This window comes from Mesocricetus auratus, unplaced genomic scaffold, assembly GCF_017639785.1.
Source record: "Mesocricetus auratus isolate SY011 unplaced genomic scaffold, BCM_Maur_2.0 Super-Scaffold_100691, whole genome shotgun sequence".
Taxonomy (NCBI): Eukaryota; Metazoa; Chordata; class Mammalia; order Rodentia; family Cricetidae; genus Mesocricetus; species Mesocricetus auratus.
In genome coordinates, this window is record NW_024429267.1 from 31,621,875 (window position 1) to 31,641,827 (window position 19,953).

General features: G+C 38.0%; 1 long non-coding RNA gene across 1 annotated transcript in view; it reads left to right on the forward strand.

The window, feature by feature from the left end:
• Positions 1-19,148, forward strand: part of LOC121137485 — an 83,786-nt gene extending 64,638 nt beyond the window's left edge. The window contains exon 3 of the long non-coding RNA XR_005874720.1: positions 18,982-19,148. This is a non-coding gene — a long non-coding RNA (uncharacterized LOC121137485). The remainder of the gene's footprint in view (positions 1-18,981) is intronic.
• The last annotated feature ends 805 nt before the right edge of the window (positions 19,149-19,953 follow it).

The window sequence follows — 19,953 nt, forward strand, 5'->3', positions numbered from 1 at the left end:
CCTTCATATCAAGATGTAGCCAGCACCATGTCTGCCTGACTGCTGCCATACTGCCATGATGACAATGGAATAAAACTGAATTGTAAGTCACCACCTGAATTAAATGTTTTTCTTTATAAGAGTTTCTGTAGTCATGGTGTCTCTTCACAGCAATAGAAACTCTAAGAGAATCTATCTCTCAAGTACCATCACAGAAGCTTTTATTGAATTTGAAGGTGACTAAACACAGAGACTCACAACTGGTCAATGGTTGGAGAATAAGAGACTATGAAATTCTCAGCCCAAACCAGGACCTCAATATCACACCCTCTTCTCCCAGGGATCAGGATCATTGCAAAAGAAAGGCCAAAAGATTTTTTTAAGAGCCACAAGTTTTAGGTAATTACAAGGAAACAGTATTTCCAGACGCAACAGGATGGTGTCACATATGAATTCAACGTGGTTGTGACAGCATCCAGAACTCCTGTGCAAGCTTAAGTTAGACAATATTCCATTGCATATGGGAGAGATAGTCACAAAATACAAACCCTTTGTTTTTAAAATACTTTTTATTGATTCCACATCATGCATCTGGATCCCACTCATTTCTTCATCCCTTTGCATCCACCCTCTGCCATTGTGACATCACCTGAAAACAAAACAAAAGAAACATTTAAAAATAAAATAAAGAAAAAAATCTTATCATGGAAGCTGTAGTGTAACACAGTAAGTCACAGAGTATACCCTTTAGTCCATACTTCTTTACTTGCAAACATCTATTGCAATGCCTTTGGTATGGTTCAAGGCCTCTGGTTTTTGTTACATTATCAATACTGGGCCATTATTAGGAGTCCTCTTGGATATCCTGTTGTTGTTCTGTGCATGGAGATCCTGAAAATTTGGATGTGCATGACTGGCCCCTTTATATGCTCCATCAGATTATAGATCAGGTAGATATTGGAATGGGTCAATTCATAAGCCTGATTCTGCGCCTGGAGTCCCACCCTTTTCCAAGGAGATACTAGTGACTGACAGCTGTTGAGAGAAGGAGAGTACATTTTTAAGGGTCTAATTACTGGTAGGTCTACCATGCTCTAGTTGATGGCCCCAAATCCAAGAATATTTGAACTTGATGTACATAAAAACAATGGATACAGAGTTGGTGGATTGGAGATGGAAGAATTTGAAGAAGAAGGTTAAGTGCTGAAAATAAATTTTTGAGAACAGTAGAATTCTTTTAACCTAAATTAAAAGCACAATAGACTAAGAAAATTAGCAGGGCATCAAAGATGCAGAATGATGGGAGATTTACTACCCATGTCATCATACCCCAGAAGAAGAGAAGAAAGAATGACAAGGAGAATATTCAAAGAAGCAGTAGCTGAGCCTCCCAAATCTGATGAAAGCATTTACTGAACAACAGATTCAAGAGATTGAGTGAACATACGAGACTGAACATAAATCCAACCCTCAAACACATGTATCTAAATTTTGGAAGTGACTTGAAAGCTTCTAGAAAGAAATAGTGTGGAACTTGAATATAAATTATGTATTTCCATCAGATTCCAATGAGCTAAGAGCAGAGTTGCACAGCTTGTTCTCCACAGGAAAATAGTATATGCACTCTGAATCTGCTTACCTGAAGCAGGAAAGGGGTGGTTCTTTTCGCAACAAAGGACAATGTGACACAAGGAAACATTCAAGAAAAAAGAAGTAATAAAACTTACAGTGGAAATCTGAGTATATTCAATAGAATAGAATATCACACATGAATTTTAGAAATTGTATTTAATACTTAAACAAAATTATAACCTGGTAGGACAGTAATTGATCTCTGAGTGAAATCAAAGCCCACTAATAGACAAAAGAAATGTCTAATCTTCAAGAATTAAAACTACACTTCTTAACAGGCATACATCAAAATCAAAGCCCAGAGAAGGTTAAAACATACTGACAATTTAGTGACATTTAAAATATAATCTATCAAAATATATAATATTTGACATAAACAGTGCTGGGAGGAAAATTCAAATAAATAAGTGCTTATATTAAAAAATTAATTATTAAAGAGATAACCCAACTGTATACTGTTGTAGTATATTATTCGAAGATATGTTATGTTTGTTTTATGCTGCAAAATATTTGTTTAATGATGCAAAGATGTAGTTCATTCTTCTTTATTGCATTTGTTTAACTCTGTAAGGCTGTGTAACTTTGCCTGTCTAAAACACCTGATTGGTCTAATAAAGAGCTTAACAGCCAGGAACTACATAGGAGAGAGGGATAGGCAGGGCTGGTAGGCAGAGAAAATAAATGGGATAGAAAAGAGAAGAGGGGAGAGTGAGAAAAGGAGGAGAGGAGGACACCAGGGGCTAGCTACCCAGCCATACAACTAGCCATAGAGCAAGACAGAAAGAAAGGTACACATAATAGAGAAATATAAAAGACCAGAGGCAAAGAGATAATTTAAAATAAGAAAAGCTGGCTAGAAATAAGTCAGGCTAAGACCCGGCATTCATAACTAAGAATAAGACTCCATGCATTTATTTGGGAGCTGGGTGGAGGGCCCTGAAAATGTAAAAACCAAAACAAACAATAAAAGACAACCACAGTATGTTCAAACAAACTAGAAAGACTAAAATAAAGATGCCAACAAAATAGAACCATTATCAAAAAGAAATGAGTAAATGAGTGAGTGAGTGAGAGAGAGAGAGAGAGAGAGAGAGAGAGGAGAGACCAATGCAATGGAAGAAAATAACAGGATAAATGCACAGTGGATCCATGCTGTAAGCCTTTCCTGACTTCTCTATTTAATCACTAAATGGGATGCATACTCTTGTACATTTAGTTTGCCAATCACACTTGTCTCCACATTTCAGTGAAGATAAATTATAACCGCTGGCAATTAGCTAATAGGTAATTTACTCATCCATCACTACATTGTTGTTCTTCTCCACTTGTTTATTACATTAGGATTTTCTTTTAACTTCTAAAACCATGGAGGCAAATTAGGAATAGATACTAAATTGGTAATATCCAAGTAGAACAAATGTCAAGAGTCTTTCAATGTTAAAATTTTAATTTATGAGTGATAATACAGAAAAAAGTGTGAAATAAGACCCGTACAAGCATAATGTAAAAAACTTGAATCCAGAAACTACAAGAAAGGGTAAATCATAGCAACTAGTCATGTTTTGGAGTTACATTTAGCTGGTTTTTCCAGCTACTGCAGAAAGGCAACAGACAGGTTATTTTACTTCTCCAAATCTCTGCTTCATCATTAGACACATTAAAAATAGTATATTTTATTTTTTACATGTATGGATGTATACATGTGTCAGTGTCTGAGGTGGACAAAAGAGGGAGTCAGACCTTTTGCAGCAGGATGGCTATGAGCCTCCTGACAAAGGTGTTAGGAACCAACATCCAGTCCTCTACAAGAGGAGTAAACTCTCTTCATTGTTGAACCATTTCCCTAGCCACACCTCACCACAATTTTTAAAGTCAAGCAATGCAATAAACCAGTTTGGCTAGATATATTCTTTAAAGCAATTATTAAAATATGTTAGAGTAGGCAGTGTGGTATGTACCTGTAGTCCCAGATAATAAGAAGTCAAAGGTAAAATGATCATTTGAGCCAAGGAGCAAGGACGCAAGGACTAGACACTACAGTGAAAACTTGTCTTGTAAATTGACAGTAAGAAGAATCAGAGACTCAGATATGGAAGACCATGAGAAATGGTGGTTTTTCATGTCAATCTTCAAGAAAGAGTACATACATTGATGTGGCTGCAGTCACAAGACATACCCATGATCCTGAAAACCAGACAAGAGTATTTTTATATCAATAATCAAAACTTAATGCACTCTTAACCTCCTAGCCACAAAATGATTCCCATAGGACCCCAGTTTATAATGCGATTTTCAAAAGAAATATTTGAAGAAATAATTTACCATTGCCATATGTAAATTATGTGCCTGGGCTATGTGTTCAAACAAGTTGGAAACTGAGTTTTTTAGGTTCTTTGTGGGAAATATATGACTTAGTAATAGGAATTATCTTAGACGTAGAACAGAAGAATGTTTAAACTCTGACTCAACAGGCTACACTACAGTTTTCACAAGATTCTTCTCAATTTTGTTTTGTTTGGTTTCATTTTGGTTTTTCCTTTAAATGTTGTTTTGTTTAGGGGGAGACCTACAAGAGCAGAGGGTGGATGTGAGGGGACATGGAGAAAACTAAGATCAGAATGCATGATATTAAATCCCCTCCAAATCAATAAATACTTATAGAAAAAAAGAAAACAATGACCATAGAATTTGCTAAATCTCATATGTTTGTTTTATATCTACATAATTCAATTATTTGCTTCATAAAAATGATCTGTATTTTTTCTTTTCCTATTGTCAAGTTTTCTTGAAGAATGGTAATCTCACTTTTATTCATCAGACCTTTTATCACCACAATGAATACTTGACAAAATATGTAAAAAAAGGAAAGACTTATTTAGGTCAGATTTTCAAAGGTTCTACTCACTATGGAAGGAAGGGCATGATTGAGATGAGATGCTCACATTACATCACTCAAGAAATAAGGGAAAAAGAGAGGCCTAGGGCAACATACACCTTATAAAGGGTGTTTTTAGTGACTTACATTCTCCAGCAAGGACCCACCACCTAAGCGTCAATGACATAAATTTTAACACCACCACTAGGTGGAGACCAAGCCTTCAGTATATGAACATTAGAGATACACTTCCTATCCAAACTACAGCATTTCAGTCCTAACCCCTAAAACACTCATGGACATCTCCAACTGAAAAAATACACATAGTCCATCTTCAAGATTTCTCATAATTTAATCAGTTTCCACATTATTTAGAAGCATGAATTCATTGAGTCCTATGAAACTCAGAGCAAACCATTAGCTATGTGTGTGTAGGTGTGTATATAATTTAAAATGTACTTTTCATTTTACATACCAACCTCAGCTCTCCCTCCCTCCTTTTCTCCTGTTCCCCTCACCTCCCTTCCTCGGGGAGTCAACAAAGTCTGACATACCAAGTTGAGTCAGGACCAAGTCTCTCCCCCCCAGTATCAAGATAAAGCAAAGTAGTCCACCATAGGGAATGGGCTCCAAAATGCCAGTTCATGCACCTGGTATAGGTCTTGGTGCCACTGCCAGGGGCTCCCCGAGGCATATAACTGTCACCCACATTCAGAGGACCAAGCTGGGTCCCATCCAAATTCCGCAGATGTCACACTGTAGTCCATGATTTCCCACTAGCTCAAGTCAGTTGTCTCTGTGTTTTTCCCCATCATGCTCTTGACCCCCTCCTCTTGTTCATAAGATTCCTTCTCCCTCTCTTTAACTGCACTCCAGGAGCTCAGCCCAGTGCTTGGCTGTGGGTCACTGCATTTGCTTCCATCAGTTACTGGATGTAAGTTCTATGATGACAGTTAGGGTAGATAAGGTAGATTTTAAAAAGGAGACTCATGGAGAGCCCCAGGAATGGAAAATACTTAAGATATCCTGACTGAATTGTGAGGAGGGGTAGAAGGGAGGGGATGGGGATGGGAACAAGTGGGATCAAGAAGCTTGAGCTGGGGGAAGGACAGAGGGGGGAAAAGCAATGAAAGAGATATCTTGATAGAGGGAGCCATTATGGGGTTAGGAAGAAACCTGGCACTGGAAAATTTCCCAGGAATCCACAAGGATGACTCCAGCTAAGACTCCTAGCAATAGGGGAGAGAGTGTCTGAATGGGCCTTCATCTTTCATCAGATTAGTGGCTACCTTAATTGCCATCAAAGATGTATAAATTTTTAAAGCTACATGCTCCCCAAATACAATGGCACATGTGAAATATTGATATTCCAAGGGTATGAATGGTGTACATACATGAGGGAACAAGATCAAAATCCACAAGGGCAAAATGGCTGCCTCCTGGGTCCGACTATGCTCTTGTCTGCAGTTTTCCTTGGCTGACATTCTAGACATTTTTGTTCCTTGGTGTCACTAGCATCACCTTCACATCTTCTGTCACCTCACTCAAATGGTTTAGATGAATGGATTCTTCTAAATGGTCCTAGTTTTCTTCTTTCTCTTGCTATGATAAACACTATAACCACAAGAAACCTGTGGAGGAAAGGTGCATTTCATCTGATACTTCAAGGTCATAGTTCATTTTTAAGGAGTATTTTCAAGGCAGAAACCGAAGGAGAAATCATAAAGGAACACTGCTTACTGAATTTCTCTTCCTGGCCTTCATTTAGCCATCTTTCTTATATAACCCAAGGCATTTGACCATGGACAGTGTCACCCCCATTGGGGTGGCACATCCACATTAACTATAAATCAAAACAATATCCCATAGACACAGAGCAATACAATCTAAGGGATGTAATCCTCCAATTGTTGGTTCCTTTTATAATTGTGTTAAATTGACAGCTGAAGCTAACTACCTAGCAGACAATGTTGTAAATTAGGTAGCTTCATAAGCCTTCTTTAGATATCTGTGCAGAGGCATCCATGCTCCCAAACTCTTGCTTTCTGTATTCTTAAGGAACTATAATAATACATGTGACACTAATGTCTTCCACTAGTCCAAGAAAGAGCTGAGTGACTGAATTATGAGTCCATAGCCCTGTGGGATTGCTTTGTGACTGTACTCAGGAAAGTATTTCTAAGTGTGGTCTTCTGCAAGCAGAGGATCCTGAAGCTATTTTCTCAAATTAAAGTCTTTTGAATAAGTTAAAAGTATTCACATCCTTGAGCCTTTGATATGGGTCTAGTCTGTTGAGCTCCTGGACCTTAGCCCAACTGTACACTTTGTAATACCCAGACTTAGAGTCCCACATTCTGTACCCTGTTCAGTGTGGTGAGTTCAGAGGTACCATCCTGCCTTCATCATTACAAACCTAATGACTTGGCCCTGGGTTCTAGTCCAGTGTGATGAGTCTTCTAGACTATAACCCATTTGTATCATATCTAATCTTCAGGCCTAATTCAGGCCACATATTTGTACTCTGACTCTGGCAAGTGAGTCCAGAAACCTCACATACCTGCAAAATCTCAAGCTTACAGACATAGTTTCAGTTGCCCAACCCAGAGGCCCATGTAGTATGCTAGCCTGGTGAATGCCAAAGAACTCAGTACACCTCCAACATCTTCACATGTGAAGGCATAGCTCAGGTAATACAGGTTGCAATCTAGTCCAAGAATATCTAGCCATTGATGCCATACTCATGCTTTTTAGTTTACTACAGGATTTTAGTACCCTATTACTGTATTTCCAAGATCAACACGGTATTTGAAGAATTAACCTATCAATTCCTCATTTGTGTTCTCAAATCAAATCAACCGAGTGTGACCAACAAAGTCAAACTACCACTAAATAGAATCTGAGTAACACTTCACATCATACACATAACCAATGAAAGAAGTCCACTTCTGTTAAATATTAATTTAAGATGTGTGTTTGTTTATGCTGTGGAACATTTGTTTAATGATATGAAGATGTGTTGCATTCTTTTATGTTGCATTTGTTTAACTCTGTTATTGTACCTTCAAAAACACCTGATTGGTCTAATATATACCTGCATGACCAATAGCAAGACAGGAAAAAGGATAGTCTGGGATGCCAGGTAGAAAGAATAAATACAAGGGGAAATCTAGGAAAAAAGAAGGAAGAGCAAGAACAGAGAGAGGATGATGCTAGGGGAGAGCCACCCAGCCACACAGCCAGACATGGAATAAGGAAAGAAAGGCAATAAAGAAATAGAGAAAGGTAAAGGCCAAGAGGCAAAGGGTAGATGAAATGATTTAAGTTAAGAAAAGCTGGCAAAAAATCTAAGTTAAGTCCAGACATTTATAAGCTTCCATGTGATTTATTTGGTAGTTAGGTGGTGGGCCCCTGTGGTGATATATTATTTATAATTTATTAAAGCTTGCCTGAGGATTCAGAAACAAAAGTCAGCCACAAGCCATAGAGGCCAGGAGCACACCTTTAATCCAAGACTCAGGATTAAGAGGTAGACAGATCTCTGTTAGTTCAAGACCACATTAACTACACGAAATTGATCCAATGATAAGAGAAACACCTCACGCAAACATGATCTATGCACTTTGTATCATACACCTTTAATTCCATCACTAGAAGAGTATAAAGGATATGAGCAGTGTCTTCAGTAGGCTCAGTCTCAGGATGCTCTATCCATGCTGAGGAGAGGCAGTTGTCTGAGGTTTGGTGAAGAGCTCATAGATCAGCCCTTTCAGCCTGAGTTAAAGGTAAGAACTACTGTTGTGCTGCTTTGCTTTTCTGATCTTCAGCTTGAATCTTGAACCCAAATATCTGTCTCTGTGTGTTCTATTTTGTTTGTGATATAGGCCTCCCAAAAAACAAAGAGTAGAAAGCACTCAACAACAGTTCGCATGCCATGGTCTCCTTACAACAAACAAACAAACAAAAAAAACAATAAGAAAGGCCTATATAACGTGTCTCCCCCAAATGGACTAGTACTACAGAAATTTTTACCAAGGAAAATTACCTAGATGAACCTCAAGATACAGAATCTAAATGAATAATAATAAACCACATGAAAGAGTTGAAGTTGTTCAAAGAAGACATGAGAAAGTAGCTCAAAGAAATTACTAAGTGATGACCAAGAACACAAAAACTTTTATCTAAATGAAATAATAAAGACAAATCACAATTAAGAACAAAAGTGAGAAGGCACTACTTACTCTTCTTGGGAAGTGTGGAGTTAAGGACATTACTTATTTTTTAAAATTTATTTTTCACTGAGGTAAAGATAATGCAATCTAGGTCAATTCACTGAGAGATTAAAATCTATTAAAATTAAACTTAATATTAGAACCAGAGAAAAAGTGACCTTAAATGCAAACGTTATAAAGTAAAATTTAAAACTGTTATCTAAGATTTCAATATATGTATTATCAAAATTGTTGGTCTGATACAGAAACACTCACATAACCTAAATTCAATCTGGCCCTGTCAAATGCTAGCTATGTGACTGATTGCATGTGTTTTAAATATCAAAACTCAACTACCTTAATTTTGAGATTCAGATAATAAAGAGATTCAATGGCATATTCATATGATGCTTAAATGTTGAGTCTTTGCAAAAATGCTTGCTGTCTTCATGCATTCGAATATTTACTTTCTTTCTCACCTTGAATCTGATTAATGCTGTTTATGAGTAAAACATGGACACACCATTGGTTTGCTCAGAAACTCAATTGCATGCATTTCTTCTAAGTCTTCATCAGAGGTTACACATGATTAGAATAAAGTAGATCATCACAGACATATATATATACATATATGCATATATATATTTCATAGGAAATAACACAAAGCAAGGTGGCTTAGTTTTGTTCATTTAAGCACCAGCTGTTACATATTTGCTAGCTCTATATTAGAGTTATTCTATTGTGTGACTGTGAACTCATCTTTAACGAGTCCCATCTTGACTATCAGAGGAAGACTTGGAGGCAGGTGGGGGACTTGAGTTTGCCACAGAAAGGGATACATACTTGGTCTGAGTTCCTGGTGTGTTAGAGTTCTAGTCAGCTCATATCCAGTGCTCCAGAGTTCCTAGCTTTATGGAGACAGAAACTATGTTTTCAGGTTTCTGTGTCAATCTTCACTCCCTCATCCTGGGAATAAGGGACAAAGCCACTTCTTATTAAACAAGACAGCCACAGCCCAGATTCTTAGGTGAAGATCAAGCTGGTCATGAAGATGGTTACAATCTTCTCTGACTTTGGCTGATCATTTATTTTTTAGAAAAAAGAAAATAGTGAGGAATACTTTTGAAATTAAAAAAATTAATATTAAAGGGTATTTAAAAATTCATACTCATTCTAACCAACTGTATATATGTGAAAAGGACTTAATTAAAAGGATCTTGTTGTCCTCTGTTTAAGTAGATATTGGCAAAATTCCTCCCAGGAAGATTTATCATCAATTAAAAGTTTAAATGATTTGAAATAAGTGTATACTTAAAATGAGATATAAGCACCATGATACAAAATTATGTTTGCTTTATATTAAAATACTTTTTCTTAAAATTTTAATTTATTTGGTAATATGAAGTATCAAATCGCATAAAATTTGAAAAGAAATAATGCAAGCCTGTGGTATATACTGTTAGGAATAAATAATATATAAAGGCTTTGCAATGTAAGGGGGATTTGTTTCCTCTGTGGACAAATGCATCCACGATATGCATTTAGAATGAATTGACAACCATATCTGAGTAAATGTATTTTGCATTAATTAATGTAGTGGAAAGAGTATATTGGGAAGATGGAAACTCATTCCCTAAGTGATTCTAGAATCATGATGCAAAGAAATGATTATTATTTCATCAACCATTATCACTGCCTTTATGAATTTTGCATTACCAATAGACATTAATCATATAAACTAACTGAATATATTATCCAATTCTCTTTTTTCCATATTAATAGAAGTCAGTTCAATGGGCTGAATTATGATTCAGTTTCCACCAACCACTTAATTCATATATTGAAGTCATAGAACCTTAGGCAATATTGGTCATGTAAAGAAAATCCATTAAAATAGACCTTAATTCAATTTGATGACATTAAAAATCATATTACATCTGGATATAAAGAAGGTGACGACAAATTTACACCCAGAAAGAAGGTCGTAGAGCAAACCAAACATGTCCTCATCTTGACCTTAGACATCTAGTCTCCAAGAGGTTGAGAAAATAGATTTCTGTCATTTAATGTCTGTTATACTTTGTTGCAGCAGCTCTGGTAAATGAGTGTGTTATTTTTCTAAATGGCATTCTCTTTTCCTGAGCACTTTTAGCTTTAGATTAAAATTGGTTGGAAGATGCAGAGAGGGTACTTCTCACGATGCCCACGTGCACAGCCTATTCTGTCACCAACACTCTTTATCAGAGATACGTATTCAGCATGATTATTAAACTGGTACTGACACATCACCACTCAAAGTCCACATTTTGCATTCAGTAAATTTCAGCTATTGTATAGTCTCTGGGTTCTAGCCACTTGACAATGAACTCCATCTACCATTGCAATGTCATATTAAGTAATTTAATCGTATCTTAAGTCCTGTGCTCTGTTCACTTATTCTTCCCTTCCATAAATACTGGGGACCAATATTCATTTTGCTATCTCCATAGTTCTGGCATTTCTATAATTAGATATATTTAGAATATGAAGTATATGGGATTTTGCACATGTATACTTTAACATTCATGGTAAGCATTGATGTTTCTTTCATGATTTATGTGACAGGAGCACTTTGTTTTAGCACAGATGATATTTACTCTGGATGAATTACATATTCATTTTTTCCTTTCATTTTTAAATTTTTTATTAATTGTTTGTGAATTTCACATCTTACACCCCAATCCACTCATGTCTCTATCATTCCATCTCTCCATATCAGCCTTCTGCCCTACAATTTCTCCTGCAAAAGAAAAGAAACATACAACAAAAGAAAATTTCACCATGGAAGCTGAGGTTGAGTTACATTGTGTCACACAGTATACCCTTTTGCCCAAACAGATTTACATACAAATGTTCATTGTACTGAGGACAGGATCCAGCCCTTTGGTTTCTGCTACACTATCAATACTTGGTCTTCATCAGGACCCTATTGTTGCCCTGTGTCATGGAGATCTTGCAGCTTTGATTCTGCAGGACTGGTCCCGTATGAGCTCCAGCACCTCATAGATGGGGTAGATGTTGAGATGGGACAACCCAAAGCTCTGGATCTAGGCCTGGTTGGTAGCTGAATTGATCTGCCTGACTGGGATGCCAGCTCTCCCTGTTTGTCCAGATGAGGGGTTTGACCAGCTCTCCCGCCTGCTGCAGCTGGCAAGGGGTGGGATTGGTTTCTCCCTCACTCATATGCTCAGGACTAGATCTCTGTTACCCATACCACCAACACTTCCTCGCTTAAGGGCCGGCCAGTTCTCCCACGCTGCCCAGGCAAGGGGTGGGACTCGCTCTCCTGAGGAGTGCTGCAGCTGGTGAAGGAAAGGAACAGCTCTTCTGAAGCCTGCTAGAGGTGGTGCCAGCTACACATTTGTGCTGGGATATCAGCAAAACTTCATGTGGCGGCTCAGACCACAGACGTCCATTGACCTTTGTTGACAGCACAGGCCATGGACATCAACAGAGCCTCTGGCTGTGGCAGGGCCATGGACCCAGATATGGCTGTTGCTGACAACTGGGCCTGGACATCCTCATGGCATCAAGTGGCAGGCAGCACAGGCCACTCAGATCAGTATGGCATCCAAGGCAGCATGGCCCCAGGACATCAGCAGGCTCCAGGTATTAGCCTGCTCCTCACTGCCACTCTGCATATCCATGCCACCTCTCTCCACAATGTATGAACCACTCCACTTCTCTTTCTCTCCCATATCTGCATCATCTACTCCATCTTCTCTATCTCTCCATTATATATTTGTTCATTGAAGTGGCGTTGTACGTAGCCTGCTAGGGGCTAGGGCAGGCATTGGGTATCCACATTGCATATTCTTTATGAATCACCTCCTGAAAGATACCTTGACTGCTTTTAAGTTTGAACAATTATGAAAAAAATGTGCTGCAAACATCTTTTTACAAGTTTAGGTATACACATAAATTTACAGCACGGATATGAATATTGAGATGTCTGTGGTCTGAACTCATTGGTATAAGGGTCCTCAGCAGTTAGGTGTCCAGTGGGAGAACCGGTAATGAAAAAAAAAAGATGGGTAAAGAAGACAAAGGAATGACTGGAACTATGAGGTCTTACATAAGCTGATGGCTTGTATCAAGTGTATTAGTTCTGTGTCCTTGTCCACGAGTGGACTTAGCAAGACCAGTCTAGCTTTGGAGCTAATTCCTTGAAAGAGTTGTGGTTTCTGGGGACCGAACTCTCCCTCCTTGGAAGCGTCTGTCAGTCAGTCCTTAGGTGTCTGAGGTATCCTGTGATCTCTTGTCCAGTACTGTCTGATTTAGCTCTCTGCTGAGCTTGGCCATTTTCCTCTTGCAAATAGTATGTATAATGTTTCTTAAAACTGTATACCTGTCAGTTGAAGATGCTTTCTTTATTTTTTTTAACTGAAAAAAAACCTGTATACCTGGCATTTCATATGTCTGACACCTGAGAGCAAACAATTGCTATTCTTCTCCCTGGACCTTAGAGGAGAATGTGCAATGTTCCTCATGACTTCTGCTGGGGGAAATCATTCCAGGGTATGATGGTTAGTATTCACTGTCAACTTGACAAGCTTCAGAACTAAATAGGAGAGAAACCACTGAGCCCTATCTAGACTAGACTAAATGAGATGGAGGAGCTGTGAGCAGAGTCATTCCTTGTCCTTGGCCCCACACTGCCCACACAGGAGAATGTGAGCTGAACACTAGCATTCACCACATTCTGCTTCCAGACTTGGTGCAATTTCACCTCCAATTCACACCACCATCTATATATGACTTCTCTGTCATCATGGGCTGCATCTGGGAATGGTGAGCCTAAATGAACTAGCTCTTCTTTAGGTTTTGTGAGACTGCCTCATTTCAGAAACAGGAAAATACCACACCAAAAATTTGTAGTGAGAAATAAAGCTGTTGCTATGGAAAACATGACCATGTAGATCTTTTTTTTTTTTTTTGCTTTGGGGAACTAGTTTATGAAAGGAATGTGGAAGCATTTGGAACTTTGTTTTAGAAAAGGCAGAGTTTAATGGGTCATTCAAGTAGGAGCTTGGAAAACAAAAGTATAGACAGTGGAGGAACATCTCACAAGGTTTCACAGAGTAATAAGGACTCTTTCAGGAATTGTACTGGAGAACATTTGCATTTTGTTCTGGCAACTCCAAGCCTTGGGACTGAGTGAGGTTGAACTTAAAGGTAATGGGTGAATTTGGTAGAAGAAATTTCATGATAGGACAGCATTTATGTTGCCATACCATGACTTACCTGTATTCATGTTCAGAGAGAGAGAGAGAGAGAGAGAGAGAGAGAGAGAGAGAGAGAGAGAGAGAGAGAGAGAGAGAGAGAGGAGACAGAGACACAGAGACACACACAGAGAGAGACAGAGACACAAAGAGACATAGACAGAGAGAGACACACAGAGAGACAGAGAGGGACACACACACAGACAGAAACAGAGAAAGAGAGATACAGAGAACAAAAAGAACAGAAAATATTAAGAATGTGCTGTTTGTCAAGGCACAGAACTTCAAGTTTTAAAGTTGCATAGGTCCACACTGAAAAACAGGCTGCAGTCATTAAAGCCAAACCTCATGCCCCAAGAGTATGACTCCACCCTCCAAAAGCTCGAAACAGTGAAAATATAAACATATTATAAGGAGAGAGTCTGAACAAAAATTCCATTGCCCAGAGTTCTCTGTTCCTGGACACCAACTGCTCAGAAAATTGTTTCACACTGTGCTTGGTACAATTGTTGTCTAAAGGGGTCAAATTCATCATAAGCTATTAGCAGAACTTTTTACCATCGTCAGAACAGTGCTGGTTTTGCAGTCAGGAAAGATAGTGTTGAAGAGGTCACAGTCTTGCCTTATGGCTCCAGAGAGTTTTGAAGGCAGCCAAAGTGTGGCAAATGGAAATCTCCACATTTATAACCAAGGAAAGTTGTGAATATGCACTGGAACCTTGATAAGAGATAGGCCATGTCTGCTGTAAGCCAAGATAGGGGCGTGGGAGCTACCCAAGCCTGTGAAGTTGAGAAAACTCCATCATGAGTCCCAGATGTTGGCAATGGAGGTACAAGATTAGGTGTTTTCTCGATTCAGTTTTGGTCGTGTTTCTACACAGCCATCCTTTATTATGGCACCCAAATATTTCTCTTTAATGTGAATGTTTATTCACAATCATATTTGGAGGAATACATCTTGTTTTTATTTTATAGGTCATATACTCTACCCTAGAACTGGGAACTGTGAGCCAAAATAGACCTATGCCCCATTAAGCTACTTCAGTCAGGTTATTTTACCACAGCAGCCAGAAAATACTGAGTGCACATAATCCAAGCAGACTTTCAATTTTCCTAGGAAATGGACTTCAATGTATTCCTGCCACTAATCTGTTAGTGCTGTAAGACATACATACCTCTGGCCCATCTAGCACTGAGTGCCAGCTGCACCCAGCATCAGCTAGAGATTTGTGGGTGAGAAAAGATGAATAAAGCATGAAAAATACTCAAAGGAGTACAGTATGAATAAGCACAAAGGATTTTGCATAGCTTCCTTCTCTAGCTTGAAATAGAGTGGGCTCCCAGCTTCTTCCTGGGGGAGAGAAGGAATTGGACAGAGATAATGTGTCACCCTTTTGCTAGCCTTCTTCAGCCACTGGTTGCCCTTCATTTGTCTAACACATGGGTTGAACCAGGAGAACCTTAGTGTCTTGGGAGCAAAATGAACAAAGAGCAGTTTGGAAGAATGTGATGGTGTGAGACATGCCAAATCTCTGACACCAGATGATTGATGTGTTGGTCTTCTAGTGGAAACAAACAGTGGTTATTGGTATTACAATGCAACCTGCCGTGAGAAGCATTGAAGTATTTTTAAAATTAATTTCATTATAAAATTTTGAACAACTTCAGAAGTATAGACCATCATCGGTAAACAGCAGCCACTTAAATTGACATTTCCTTTAAAACATACAGGTTGGAAACAGCTAATCCAAGTCACCTTTTAAGTCATAATAGCATAGTATTATTATTGAGAGTTCTGGGTTTTATGTATTCAATACTATATAGTCTAAACTTAAATTTATCTTGATAATAAAACAATTTTTGTTAATGAAAACAGCACACCTGTAGTTAATAATTGTTTCCTCAATGACAAAACAACAGTCTAAAATATTTCTTCATTGAGATAAGGAACAATTGTGCAATTTGAAATATATTTAATTGAAAATGAGTGATTCTAAAATGATATACCATTTAAAAATTAAGGCCCAAGTAACTAAGAAAAGGCAGAAAAAATATGAGTAATTACATGGGGAAGAGAGCTTTGAAATGCATATTTTTGGAAATGACATGTCCATGCATGCATCAACTCCCAGCAGATGTTGTCTTGGTAGGACTGGGACAGGATCAAGCCTATCAGAATTCCAGCAAGCATATTGGAGGTGCTGAAAATCACTACCCTTTGTAATGTGGCCTTAAGTAGGCTTCTTATGACCCAGTGGGTAGCCGATAACCATTCGTTCATGAGCACACAAGCAATGTGAATTAAACTCAGTGGGTTATTAATAAGAATAATAAAAGAAAAAGACCTGATGTTCTTAGAGAAATTGGGTTGGAGCACTAGTTGGATGGATATGATTAATTTACTTTGTATAAATATTTGAATCTTTCAAAGAATAAGTAATAGTATATAAAATATAGTTAAATAAATTGCTAAGCAGGAGGAAGAAATTAAGCTTTGGTCCCTCTTTAAAATCAGTAGTACCTGTTTTTCAGGAGATTATTTCCTGGCACTTCATAGAATGTTTGACAGACCCAGGAATAGGATTAGAAGCAAGTTTCAAGAATATGAACTGGTGATCCAGCACACATAAAAGCTGATCCCACTGGAGAACAGAGGACATTTAATGAGCCTAAGCATACTCAAATCACAATTAAAACATCTTAAAGTGGGCCCTGGCCTGATAAAATGACTCAGTACGTAAAGATACTTGCATCCAAGTGTGAATACCAAGTTGGATACCTGGAACTCACATGGCAGAAGGAGAGAACTGACCCCAACAAGTTATCCTCTGACCTCTGTAAGTGTATCATGACGCATGCATACACAGATATGCGCATACATAGATGTTAAAAGTCTTTATCCCATAATTGAGATATCCCTTTAATCCTTCCCACTCCTTAACTGCTTCAATATTAAGTTGTAAATTCAAATGACTATTGAGAGAATTAATTGTAGTTTGATGTGCAAAGAGTGTAATGGAGGACCTTTCACACAGGGGCTGTGCATATCCCTACTCAGTGTCATTATACAGTAAAATTTCAGTGTACTTATATTTAAGTAATACATAGAAACAAGAGCCGTTGCCACTATGCGATGCTGCAGTGTGTGTTTCCACTGTGCAATATTTAAATCAAGGTAAACCCTTCTTCAAACATTAATCATGCTTCATGGTGGAAACATTTGAAATTCTCTTTTTTCCTTTTTTAAATTTAATTTAGAAACAAGCTTGTTTTACATGTCAACCCCAGTTCCCACTCCCTCTCCTCCTCCCCTGCCCCCACCAACCCCCTATCCAATCCCCTTTCTTCACCCTTAGTTTATTGTTACAGACCCAAACTTCTTGTTCTGGTCTGATTGTAGCTTCCTAGCTGTTGTTCATCTCCCCACCCCTTCCCCTTCCCTCCAGGGTGTCTGTAAAAAGCTCTGGATACAGCAACCTTCTGTAGATTCTATTGTGAGTGAGATTGCACAGTATGCCTTTTTATGTGCTTGGCTTTTGAAACGCCATTCTTTATGCTCACGCGAAATGCCTGTCAGTGGTAGAACTTAAATCCACATGCAGTGTTAATTCAAAACCATGTTAAATGGATAAGTCTTCAATTACAGTGCTGAATGCAGTGTGCTACTGAGCTCCAGAAGGAGAAATGCTTTGTGTTCCTTAGTTTCAAACAGCATCCACTCTTCTCATCTGTTTTCCTCCTACGCCGATTTTTTTTTCTTTTCACTTTTATTATTTAAAGAAATGTCTAGTTTGGAACTTTCTCTCATCTGTGCAAGGCACTCTTTTTTGATATGAAAATTTCTTTCATCACTTCAAGACTTACTTTAAAAACTATTCCCATAAGTAAATATCATATACTAGATGATACCTTTTCTTCAACTACTGGATGCACTAGGAGAAAAATGGGATTTAACAGCAACTTACTGTGCTTTTTAACTCTTCATCCAGATGAGCAAGGCTTTCTTAAAGTTTGGAAGCTTAATGTCAACTTGTGAGTTTTCTTTTCTTTCTAATGGAGGAAAATGCAGAAATTTATGCCTAACATTATATATGATTATTTGCCAGAACTCAGTAATCCAGGCCAGACCAAAGTAAACTGAAGATATCTATGCCAGTATTTCATGTGATAAAATTGTTGTTTCTGCTGTTTCAATAGGATAACAAGATTCTGAGGCTAATTTGCAGAAAAATTTAATGATTGTTAAAAATAACTCTAATTTGCAAACTCAGCTTGATAGAGATGTGGACAGTTAAATCTGTGGCTAAGAGCACAACATACCCACCTCAGGGAAGGAGTTTATAATTCATGTCAGTAAAATTCAGTCAGCAAATACTCAATGTGCCACTGGGGCAAGTAAAAATTGGTCTGTTGCATTGACATGAATGACTGACTGATGCTGTCAAAAGTATCTCTGTGTGTATGTAATACATATAAATAGGCCATATATGTTACATATAACATATACAACACATGCAAGCATCATGTTTTCAAATATGTGTTTCTTAAAATGTGTTTGAAGAGAAAGATTAACTTATACTAAAAGCAATTCACTTAGTACATAAGCTCTTGGGAATGATATTTGGAAACTAGGAACGGAAGGCCCACCTACCACTGAATAGCAGACCCTCCAAGACCCCCACGCCCAACCACCTGTTCTTATAGAGAGATCCTTTATTAAGCAGGGAAGAAAAGTTAAAGTGGCTGCCTTCTGACTCAGCAGAAAAAAAAGCAGCAAATGACTTTGCATGTGTAATTTTTAAGGAGAGAGAAAAGCAGAGTTCTGTGTTAGAATGGGCTAGGATGTGGTAGTATATTTTTACTGGGTATGCTAATTAGGTGGACCTAATTGCTGGACTTTAATACTTTGATAACTGGTCCTTGGTCGTCAGCCTCAGGAGGAAATAATAGCCAAACAAGGCAATAATCCTTAGTGGCTAGCTTTAGAAATGTAATCTAATGTTTTTGTTTTTGTATTTTTTTTTTAGCAAGGTAGAGAGAATGCGGGAGAAGGACAAGGCCTTCAGAGCCATGCTCACCACACCAGAGGTGGCCAGAATTCCATCAGGAACACTGAAAATATATTACTCTGAGGATAGACTAATCAAGGAAATCCATGTGGAAAACTCTTACCAGAGCAGAAGCTCTGTTGAAAACAGAATAAACATATTTGATGTAATTATTTTGTTGTCATGTATGAACCTGCTGCTTTGTCTATAATGTGAACTCATACAGGGCAAAGACAGAAGATGTAGTTGCAATGGGTATTAGTAACATTGCAGTCCTACTAATCACTTTATGCTTGAAACTTACCTTCCAATGAGGAACAATACATGCTTCTTTCTAACAAACAAGCATTCCTGGCTTGCTAGTGAAATTTGGAAGACATTGTGCAGAAATAATTGTTTAGTGTAAATATTGTCTAAAATATTTGCTTTGCTCATTTTTTCTTGTTATTTGTCTGTGACAAGATATTTATTTATCCAATTGCACATGCTGCCTTCTGTTAAAAATGATTTGGTTTCTGTTTTGTAATAATGGATTACTAACATCTTATCTTAAGTCAGCTCAACTCATCTCTGCATCAGATTGTGCCATATTTGAACAGGCTAACTTGGGAGAGCATTTGTTATCACTGTTTATCCCAGTGAGTAGTTTTTACTGAAATAACACCATTCTGTTGGTGGCTCAACTTCATGTATGTCTGAAAATACTAATTATTTGTATGCTTCCAAACTTCTTTGGTTAGCCTCCCCTAATGTCTCCTCTCTTTGTACCAAACAAATTCAGTGCAATCCCAATTCAATTCTCTGTACATCCCCCTCCTGAGAAATAGAAAAATACCTTAATTTTCATATGTAAATGTAAAACTTCCTGGGTAATATTTCATACGTGTGACTCCCTGTCATACACAGAAGACACTATCTGGTAGCAAAACTCCTGGTCTTCTGAGTATTATG